This window comes from Brassica rapa, chromosome A08, assembly GCF_000309985.2.
Source record: "Brassica rapa cultivar Chiifu-401-42 chromosome A08, CAAS_Brap_v3.01, whole genome shotgun sequence".
NCBI lineage: Eukaryota > Viridiplantae > Streptophyta > Magnoliopsida > Brassicales > Brassicaceae > Brassica > Brassica rapa.
The window spans coordinates 5,387,493-5,397,283 of record NC_024802.2 but is presented as its reverse complement, the minus strand read 5'-3'; the positions used below and the strand labels follow the sequence as shown (position 1 = coordinate 5,397,283).

The window sequence follows — 9,791 nt, the reverse complement described above, 5'->3', positions numbered from 1 at the left end:
GTGAATGCTTTACCTTGGGAGTATCGATCATAGGATGCAAGGATTTCAGACCGGTATCTGGAGCTGCAGGCAAAACTTAGTTCCTTGTTTCTCTCTCTCTAATTTTCTCTCTTGAGTCAAAGTCTGCTTCCATTGCAGGATCAGTGACCAAGATTGGATAGGCTTCCATGAATCAAAACTTAATGGTGGTTGCCACCAAGTTCTGTTCACTTCTTTTTGACATATATCCAAGAGTTCTTTGCGAAAGCGAGCCTTGAAGATTGCCACCTCCAAGTCCCGTTTCGAACTCTTTTATTGGAGTCTTTATGAATCAAGCCTTAATGGTTTTTAGCCACCTAGTCTTGTTCAGACTCATCCTAATTAAACAATAGATCTTATTTATTTTTTTTTATTTTTTTATTTTATTTTTTTTAATAGCAAAGCAATATCTCATTAACTATTCTAGGGTCGAAATTTAGAGAAAGAAAATGTGATAAATAATCTACACCAGGCGTTACCTTCCAGACCTGTCTGAAGAATCCGATCTCATGTATACCAAGCCCCAAGACAAGCGGTTATGTCAGGTTTAGTGTTGAAAATCAGCTTTGGTTACTTCATACGGTCCAGGCAAGTGTGTAGTTGATAGGTTGATCTGCTTTAGCATCTATAGTGCTATCTGCAATAAGTAAATCTAAAATGGTGCTAAAGATTGGTTAGGTATTCAAGTTTAAATCAATATAAGATCATAGTCCTTATTTTCAATAGCTAAGCATAATTTATTAAAATTCCTTTTGTATAAGAATAAAATAAATTATATCAGTAAATCTCCCTCCAGACTTAAATTACACTGTCCCAGTGTAACTCAGCCGGAGTTATGATGAATTAGTTCATGATGTACGAAATGTAACAAGTAAGGAAGATACATCTGACCGGATTAGATATCGATCGATGGGTAAGTGTTACATCGATCGTCGTGTGGTTGTCTATGTCGAGCGATGCCGACGTCTCGTCGGCGGTCGATATTCAGGTCCTCCTACTTGGGTCTCCTAAATCTGAAAGGAATAAAACGAAAGTAAATAAATGCTAGCTAATAAAACCAAAATAAAATACCTAATAGTGGGTTGCCTCCCACTCAGCGCTTGGTTATAGTCATTTAGCTTAACTGTGGTAGTGATTGGCTATCAGGTGGAGAAACAGCTGCTTGTTGGAAAACAAGCATCCATGTCATCTCTGCACATTCTGGACCAAGATGCAATGAAACTTCTTCTGGCCTCATCATTTCTTGTCCATTTGTCATCCATCTTCTCAAGTACATTGGAGATGTCCTATAGCCTTTCTTGAACGTTGTCAATGCTGACCTGGTGCCAGCCTATGTTGTCATAGGCGTATGCTGAAAGTTCTGTCAGTTCCTTTTGCATTGACTCTATCGTCTTATGTGTCAGCTGCTCACCGACTGGTGTATACTCGGCGTCGATCGATGCGATTAGGTGTTCGTCGGTCGATCTCAGCGACTTGCCATCGAGCGATTTCGCTCGCATCCTGTCGATCGATGCTGATATCTGGTGTTGAGGTGTGAGTTGCCTCTGAATGGCTTTGACTTCTTTCTGTAGCCATTCTGCGTGGCTGTCTAGTCCACTGATTTTGTTGTCGAATGGAAAGTAGATGTCATCGCAGTGTTTGTCAAGTCGTTCCTCCATGGTGTCTATAGCAGTGTAGATCTTGGATGTGATCTTGTCAACCTCTGCTGCTGTGTAAGGAAGTAACTCCACAGGATTCTTGCCATCGATCCAAGGCCCTCGTAGCCTGTTGATCGATGCTGATTTTGCCTGCAAAAAACTTTGATTAGTGATTTTATCAATATCCCTTTGGGCTTGAAGTATTTGACTAGACAATTTGTTTAAATCTATCATGACTGGTGATATAAAGCGGTCATGCATGTCCTTGTAAGTCCTCAGCCTCTCATTCATGGCTGAGACCTTAGCGTCGAGCGATGTGATGGTACACACGTCGATCGATGTGGCTGGTTGTTGGTCCTTCTTGCGAATGGTGTCCAGATCTTGCTGTAGTAGCTCGATTTTAGTGCTTAGCCAGTCCACGTTGTTGTTGAGAGGGTAGTATACGTCGTTTATCCTCGTGTCGATGTATGAGACTTCCCATTCATCCTTGTGTTGTGCTGAACATTGCGGTTCAGCAGCTATCTGGGCTGTAGGAAGACTGACATCGATCGATGGTGCATGTGATGCGTTGATCGATGCTGAGGTTGTTGCTTCCTTCTCAAGTTGCTGACGTAAACTCTCAATTTCTGTCCTCATTTCTGCCATACTTCTGAAAAGCTCATTGTAGCCTCTATCTAAAGGTTAATGTGTATCTTCTACCAATGATTTGAGCTCCTCTCCCAGTTTCTCCTGAGCTCCACAAGTACCAAACACCATCTCATTGATTTCATCTTTGGTGTAGAGTTCTGGTGCCAGTCTTGTGAGTGTGAAGGAAGTGCATGTTCTGGAAGACAGATGTGGCTCTCTTCAAAAAGAGATGCTCTTTCCAGTAATTTCATGATGTCGTCCTTTGTGACAGGTATCATCGCACCAGCTACGCCTCGTGCGTGTCCACACTCATCTCTGTAGACTCCATACTCGTCCCATTGTTCCCAAGTGAACTTTTTGGCTCAGTACATGTCAAAAGCGCGGTTCCCAAATTCATAACGTATGTCGATCGACGTCGGGTCATCCTTATCAATCGACGTTGGTGTTACCCTGTCGATCGATGTCTCAGTTGTCTCGTCGATCGATGCTTGCCCTTTTGGTTGGCGTGATAGATCTGGATTGATTTCTGTTGTGGCAACTCCTACGTGGTTATTAGGATATGTTTGAATGACGTCTGGAGTGCCACGTTGCTGTGAGAATAGGTTGTCAGGGCCACGTGAAGGGTATCTGCTATGTCCTCTCTGTACACTTGTAAGATCCTTCCATCCATTGCACGTGCGTTGCCATATGGGTTCCTGAAAATACCAAATTCATCAGGTCGTAGAAAACCGTAATCAATGTTTGCATTATCATTCAATTTAGAAATAGAAATATTAGGGTTTAGAGTAGTATCGATCGATGTAGATACAGATGCATCGATCGATGGCAGAGTAATTTCTGCAGAACTTGTGTTTTTGAGATGATTGCTCTTCATGGATTTTCCTGTTGATGTAGATGGAAGAGTGTTCATCTTTTTTGCTTGTGTGTCTGCTCTGGTGTGTGGAGGTGGTTTCGGGGGTGCAAAACGTTTTATATAGGTATCTCTAAACCTAGTTGGAGAGGGAATATTCTCCTGCTCCTGAATTTTTGCTGCGGCGCGAATATCGATCGATGATCCTGTGTGAGTGTCGATCGATGTGAGCGGTTGTTTTGCTGGACGAGGGTGGGTATCGACCGATGTGGAGTGCACAACATCAAACGATGTTGGAAATGTGTTGGTGAACTTATGTGGTTCGAATCTTTCATCCTGCAAAGACATTTCTATTGCACGTTCTTTCCAATAATCCTCATCGTATTTGATATACCTTGGATTTAAATCATTTTTATCCATGGTATATAAGTATTTTATTATATATATATATCTATGTTTTCTACTCTTCTAGGTATGTTTTCAGATTCAGGTGCACTTCGCAGTAAAGCTATGACTTTGGAGCATTTTGGAGCTTAAAGGATATTTCACCCGAGCTGACCACGTAGAGGTCGACGAGAGGAAGAACAATCGATCGATGCACATCAGTGTTGACGATCGATACGAGCAGATGCCTCGACAGATGAAGATTAATATCGATCGATGTACACAAGTACCATCGATCGATGTCGAGACACCAGACTTGACATTTTGGATTCAGCATACTTAAAAACCAAGGCCAAGCCAAATTACCAAAATGCCCTGACGAGTTTTTAACCTAGTAGAATATATACTGCCTAAGTGTTCTGACGGCAAAGAGCTTTTCTAGACCTAGTTTTGTTACAAGTTTCATTTGGGAGAGAAGATCACTTGTGATTGGAACTCCTTTTTTTCATTTCTTTTCATCTATACTATGAGTTTCTATTCCTTTATTGTTATGAATTGCTTTTCTATGTCTGAGTAGTTCAATTATTAGATCCAGGGTTCAGATAGGTTTGTAGGATTAGCCCCAAACTATAGATCTGCCTTGTTGTGATATTCATGATAGATTTGTATTCATTGCTTGTTTTAGCCTTGCTAACTAGAACTTGATCATAGGATTGCATACTCAAGCACCCTTGTTATCCCATCCTGACATCTATCTATCATATTAGGACTGCTAGAGAGGGCTAACCACCAATTTAGTATCTTAATAGGCCATATCATACTCGCGCATAGGCCTGGCTAGAACCCGTCGATCGATGTCCTCAACTGACTATCGATCGACGTTGGCAAAGGTGTATCGGTCGACGTCTTAATAGACCATCGATCGACACTCTCTCGTTGTCGACATACTAACCGTTGACACACGAGATCTAGTCTGTTAACCAGTGAGACATGCGACAGCAGATCACTCAGTTAAACGATTGAGCTCTAATATATCATGCATGCAACAGTTAGGCATCTATAGGTATTATAATCTCCAACACCTGAATAGTGGCCCTGCATCTAATATCATTTCCAACCAAGTTACATTTATTATTTACTCGCTTGTTACTATTGCTGTTTCATTTAAACATTTACAACCTTTAGAATTAATAAACACTAGATTTAATTGTTCTCTATCTCCTTGTGGATTCGATCCCTAAGTACTACATCTGAACCTCTTTTGATGTGAGTAACACTCCTTAGGGTAATTTGAGTGGTATCAAATTTGGCGCCGTTGCCGGGGAGCTTTGATCGCCATTAGATTTAGTTTTATTGATTCATATTCTTTTCTCTACCCACTTTCTAATAATCTTTTTCTTGTCTTTTCAGGTGCATGCCCAGCGGTATCAGAAGCAACAAGGAAAAAGACTTTCTGTTCTCAGACGATCCTGCTCATTTGGAACGCACCATCCGTAGAGGTCAACCACTTCGTCGTCGATCGATACGCACAACCAACCGTCGACCAACACCAGACCATCATCGTCGATCGATCCTAATCGCTCGACAATGATCGATACTACACTGCATACGTCGATCGATTCCGTGTCGTCAAAAATGGTAAACATTATTATTCTAACACAGGACGAGAACGGAAACCTCTATGACCAGGCCGGTCATCTGCGTAATGCAACAGGTCAGAAAATATATGCTCAGGGGACTGTAATCCCTGATGCTGATGCTACAAGAGCTGCTCAACCTGTAGATGAGGACGCTCGATCGAAACCACTGGCCGACTATAATCTCCCAGTTAGAATTCGAACTGTATTGCATTCAGTCGATTCAGCGGACGACGTCGATCGATGACTGGAGTAATCCGTCCATCGATCTTCGTCATGGTCTGTCGATCGATGCGAGTTCATCGACATCGGTCGACATCATTGGGATCCGCCGAGACTCATGGAGCTTTCGATTTTGAAGTCTCCTTCCTCAAGCTTTTCATTTCTCACCACTTGGTAGAAATCATCATCTATGATGGCATTCTCATCAGATCATGCCTCTCTAGCGAAAGCTTTTTGCCTCTTTATAGTCTCGCCCGTCTCAATTACTTGCATTTCAAGTTTTCTCACCTGAGTCCCTAAGGTCTCGATTTTGGTGTTCAGATTGTTGTAGGTGGAGTCTATTTTACCGTTGAAATCCACGGTGATTTGTTTTTGTCCCAACAGTACTCGATCAAGCATCTCTTCGATCTTGCTTTCCTGAGTCTGGGATGGTAGATTCTGGTAATAAGAGTTTGAGTAGCTCTTGCTTTTGTTGAAGGGTTTTTGAAATTGTGAACTTTGGTTACTTCTTTGACCATTTCCAAAGAAGTTTCTGTTTCCGCCCTGGTTTCTAAATTTCTGGAATCCAGTACCTCCGATGTAGTTCACATTTTCTTCTCCTTCCGTATTTGCTACTTCTCCTTCAGCTGAACAGACTTGCTTCCTAAGAAGCTCGTGCACCACATATAACTTAGCTCTTACTTCGTCCATCTTATCCTTCCCGATAGAGGCTATAGACTTCTTCCGTTCAGAGTCAGTGTTTTTGGTGATGCTGCTGTTAGCAAGGTTTTCGATAAGTCTCACAGCTTCCAACGGATTCCGAGTAGTGAAGTTTCCTTCACTCGCCGTATCAAGAGCCATTTGATACTGTAAGGCGAGACCTCGGAAGAAAGTGCTTAGAAGCTGCACTTCGTTAAATCTGTGGTGTGGACAGTCTCGCTGGAAGAACCTAAATCTAATCCACGCATCTTTGAAGGACTCTCCAGCCTCCTGCAAGAATGTGGAAATTTTGTTTTGAAGTTCTTCAGCGCACGCCTCATCGAAGAAGTTTCGTAAGAAAGCATTCTTGATGTCGGCCCAGGATGTTAAGGATCATGTGGGTTGCTGCCTAAGCCAGTGCATCGCTTCTCCATTCAGCGTGTATCTGAAGAGCTTGCACAGCAGGTAATCTTCGGGGACTTCTTTCATCCGAATAGCAGCGATTAGATCCTTGAACCGTTCCAGATGGTCCATAGGATGCTTGTGCGGTAACCCAGAGTAGGGTATCTGCGACACGAGAGTGTAGTATTGAGGTTTCAGCTCAAAATTCTGCTTCTGGATCTCCGGAAGTCGAATAGCTGATCTGTTGGAATAGTACTCATATGGGCGATTGTAGTCGGCCAGTGGTTTCGATCGAGCGTCCTCGTCTACAGGTTGAGCAGCTCCTGTAGCATCAACATCAGGGATTACAGTTCCCTGAGCATTTATTTTCTGACCTGTTGCATTACGCAGATGACTGGCCTGGTCATACAGGTTTCCGTTCTCGTCCTGTGTTAGAATAATAATGTTTACCATTTTTGACGAAACAGCATCGATCGACGTACGCGGTGTAGTATCGATCGTTGTCGAACGATTGGGATCGATCGACGATGACGGTATGGTGTCGGTAAACGGTCTGGTATCGGTCGATGGTCTGGTGTCGGTCGACGGTTGGTTGTGCGTATCGATCGACAACGAAGTCGTTGCGTCGAGCGATGTGGAACGTTGACCTCTACGGATGGTGCGTCCCAAATGTGCAGGATCGTCTGATAACAGCAAGTCTTTCTCCTTGTTGCTTCTGGTACCGCTGGGCATGCACCTGAAAAGACAAGAAAAAGATTATGTTAGAAAGGGGGTAGAGAAAAGAATAAGAATAAAAAAAAAAACTAAATCTAATGGCGATCAAAGCTCCCCGGCAATGGCACCAAATTTGATACCACTCAAATTACCCTAAGGAGTGTTACTCTCATCAAAAGAGATTCAGATGTAGTACTTAGGGATCGAATCCACAAGGATCTAGGGAACAATTAAATCTAGTGTTTATTAATTCTAAGAGTTGTAAATGTTTAAATGAAATAGCAATAGTAACAAGCGAAGTAAATAATAAATGTAACTTGGTTGGAAATGATATTAGATGCAGGGCCACTATTCAGGTGTTGGAGATTATAATACCTATAGATGCCTATTTGTTGCATGCATGATATGTTAGAGCTCAATCGCTTAACTCAGTGATCAGCTGTCGCATGTTTTACTAGTTAACAGACTAGATCTCGTGTCTCTGCGGTTAGTATGTCGACAACGAGAGAGTGTCGATCGATGGTCCTATTGGGACGTCGATCGATACACCTTTGCCAACGTTGATCGATAGTCAGTTGAGGACATCGATCGACGGGTTCTAGCCAGGCCTATGCGCGAGTATGATATGCCCTATTAAGATACTAAATTGGCGGTTAGCCCACTCTAGCAGTCCTAATATGCTAGATAGATGTCAGGATGGGATAACAAGGGTGCTTGAGTATGCAATCCTATGATCAAGTTCTAGTTAGCAAGGCTTAAAACAAGCAATGAACACAAATCTATCATGAATATCACAACAAGGCAGATCTATAGTTTGGGGCTAATCCCACAAACCTATCTGAACCCTGGATCTAATAATTGAACTACTCAAACATAGCAAAGCAATTCATAACAATGAAGAAATAAAAACTCATAGTATAGATGAAAAGAATGAAAACAAAGAGCTCCAATCACAAGTGATCTTCTCTCCAAAACTCTCTTCTCTCTCTCTCAAAATGAAACTTGTAACAAAAAGGGTCTCTCTGCCGTCAAAACACTTAGGCAGTATATAATCTACTAGGTTAAAAACTCGTCAGGGCATTTTGGTAATTTGGCTTGGCCTTGGGTTTTAAGTCCACTGGATCCAAAATGTCGCGTGTCTGATGTCTCGACATCGATCGATGGTACTTGTATACATCGATCGATATTAATCTTCATCTGTCGAGGCATCTCTTGGTGTCGATCGATAGCACTGGATGCACATTGATCGATTGTTCTTCCTCTCGTCGACCTCTACATGGTCAGCTCGGGTGAAATGTCTTTTATAGCTCCAAAATGCTCCAAATCATAGCTTTACTCCGAAATGCACCTGAACCTGAAAACATACCTAGAAGAGTAGAAAACATAGATATATATATAGTAAAACACCTATATACCATGGATGAAAACGGGTCAAATCCAAGGTATATCATGTAGCAAAGAACAAAATTTGTTAAGAAAAACCATGTGCCAACCAATGAACCAAGATCTAAACGATTAGAAAATGGTCAGGAGAGACGATGTTGTATAATACTTAACCTCAGAAGGTGAATGTTTAAGTGGGAACAGAGCAATAAGGTGATAAAGCAATTTACCTCACGAATTTCATGGTTTCCTCTAAAAATGGTGATTCTCTGAGGATAACACATCTTTAAGGCGACTAACAGCTGGAAAGAAGACAAAAAGGAGAAACAGTATCAACATACTTCTCTTAAATGGGGGGGGGAAGAGAGAGGAAGTCTTCATATATAATTTTCGTACCGTAACAGTTTCAACAGAATAATAACCACGATCAACGTAATCTCCCATAAACAAGTAGTTGGTATCAGGGCAAAACAAAAGAAAACAAGTAGAGACGAAAAAATCTATGATTTCGGATGAAGAACCAAGGATTCTCTCCACTCAACTTATATTGGGATTAGTTCAAATAAAATAAAATAAACTATATTGGGCTCTAAAAATGTAATACTATATGTTTTAAAAAGAATATAGAGGTTTAGGTTGAGCTTGAAAGTGAAACTTCATGGCCTAACAAGAAAACGCTTGAATCACATGATGATTTCTTTGTTTTTTTTTGTTTGCAAAAATCCCAACACTTGTATGAACATTGATCACCAATGTAAAAACTAAAAAGCCAACACTACTCACTATAAACAAGCTAGGAGAATCTTCGGCCATCAGTCAATAATAAGATCTTCCAAAATTGATTTACATTTATTATTATTAAATCACCTTTAAAATACATTTTACAACTAAGGACTCGCAGATGAAAATAAGAAAACCTGTCCATTGACAAAAAAAAAAGAACTTTTTGACCAAATTGCTAAAATCCAGTTAACATTAGCGAGGTTATACATATTGTAACATAGATCTAACTAAAAAGTTTATAAAGAAACCAGAAGATATATAAGATAAATAGTATGAATCTGAAATGAAATGCATCGTCAAACAACTAACCACTATTAAATGCATGATCAAAGCAACCAACAAAGTTACAAGTCATATTTAAATCCATTTTTTTTTGTTTCTGTTTGGTATGTTTTCTACTAACATGATTTACTAACTGCATTTATTCCGCACGAACGGTAATAATTGTATTGATTC

At 41.0% G+C, this 9,791-nt stretch overlaps 1 non-coding gene across 1 annotated transcript; it reads left to right on the top strand.

The window, feature by feature from the left end:
* The first annotated feature begins 6,270 nt into the window (after nt 1-6,270).
* LOC117127553 lies at nt 6,271-6,377 on the top strand. The gene has a single exon (XR_004450573.1). It is a non-coding gene; the product is annotated as a small nucleolar RNA R71 (small nucleolar RNA).
* The last annotated feature ends 3,414 nt before the right edge of the window (nt 6,378-9,791 follow it).